Here is a 1,837-nt window from a genome sequence, read left to right as displayed (position 1 = left end):
GCTCATGTGTGTGTGTGTGTGTGTGTGTGTGTGTGTGTGTGTGTCTCATTGATTGTGTATTGATGAGGTGGAGCAGTGATTTATAGCTCTGGTCTCGTGGGGATGATGTCTTCATGCGAGGTGGACACAGAAGACGTTCTGCAGTCTCAGCTCAGATCTTTATGGATTAGAACCGAGTCCAAACGGGTCAATCCTTCAGTCTGCATCACTGCACACTGAACATATTCACAGTCAATTAGCTCAGAACCAACAGAACATGTTCCTCCTCCTGTTGGTCAGCCACAGCTTCAGAGATGACCCTCAGCTACCACCACCTGTTAACTCTACCTGCTGTCACTGACTTCCTGTTAGCTCACAGGTTAGCTGTGGCAGCCATCTTGGATCCTCTCAGGTCCTGTTCAGACCTGACACTGATTCTGTCCTGGTAAACAACAAGCTTTAAGCTGTTTGTTGTTGTTGTTGTTGTTGTTGTTGTTTATAGTTGTGGACAGATTCAAACATGTCAGTTGGTCCGGTTCAGTTCTGTGTTCAGCTCCATCAGAACTTCCTGGATGTTAGGTCTGCTTTCAGAAGGCTGATACAGATTATACAATTTAAACAGATTATAGAATTTATACATATTATACAGATTATCAGTCTCACCAATGACAGAAAAACACAAATATCTGCCAAAACTATCAGTCGACCTGAAGTCTGAACCTGAGAGCAGCCAGAACCCTGCAGACATGAAACTCTGGACCGGACCAGGTTCTGGTTCTCAGAGTCGGTCTGTCGTCGCCTCATGTGGACTCTGTGAGACTCTGGACCGGACCAGGTTCTGGTCCTCAGAGTCGGTCTGTCGTCGCCTCATGTGGGCTGAGCGAGTCGCTGACACTGATTGTGTTGTTGGACCACATGTTGTGTTGAAAGGTGACACACAGTTTATTGTGCAGAGCCACATTTCACACACACCCAGCCTGAGCTGAGCGTAAACAAGCGGGCAGCTGGTTCTGTTCTGCTGGTTCTGGTCGGTCCAAACCCAGGTTGTGTCAGTGGTTGTGAGAGGAGCTGAAGTGTTTTTGTGTGTTTGTGTTAACGTGTTGACTCTAACATGTCTGACTGTGTGGGCTGTCAGCGGACCGTGACACACTCACACTGATTAACGGCCACCGAGAGGCCGGGCCGACCCAACAGAACCGCTGCTCAGATGGAGCCGGTCCATTTGGGCTGGATGGTAAAGTTGAGCCTGTGAAGTGATGTTGGCACTCTGCTCATGTGCTTTACTGCAGGGCTGATGTTTACTGTTTATGAGTCTCTGCATGACCCCTGACCTCTGACCCCTGACCTGTGACCTCTGACCCCTGACCTGTGACCTCTGACCCCTGACCTGTGACCTCTGACCCCTGACCTGTGACCCCTGACCCCTGACCTCTGACCTCTGACCCCTTCTATTCTAATAAACTCCACAAGCCCCGCCCCTTTTTGTGGGTGTGTTAGATCAACTCGTTTTCAGATTTTTTAGATTTTTTTTAGATTTTATTCATTTAGTCATTTCATTTAAAACAAAAAGTTGACATTACAGAAAATACAGAACTTACATCACAAATCAAATGAGAGGCAGCAGAACGAAGAAAATAATCTTACTTCTGCCCCTTTTTACAAAGAAAAAATAATATTAATCTTCTGGTTCCAAAACTATAACAAAACGGAAACAAAAAATAAAACCTACATAAAAACCCATTATTCTAATTTATACTTGTTCAATAAACTAAGTTTAATCATTGTTTTAAACATTACCTCTTTACATCCAAACAGTACCATCACCCCCCCTCCAGCTTTCAGACCAGTTCATTCCAGT

Source organism: Austrofundulus limnaeus, unplaced genomic scaffold (assembly GCF_001266775.1).
Source record: "Austrofundulus limnaeus strain Quisiro unplaced genomic scaffold, Austrofundulus_limnaeus-1.0 Scaffold1983, whole genome shotgun sequence".
In the NCBI taxonomy this organism is placed as follows: domain Eukaryota; kingdom Metazoa; phylum Chordata; class Actinopteri; order Cyprinodontiformes; family Rivulidae; genus Austrofundulus; species Austrofundulus limnaeus.
The sequence above is the reverse complement of the archived record's forward strand: the minus strand, read 5'-3'. Positions refer to the sequence as shown.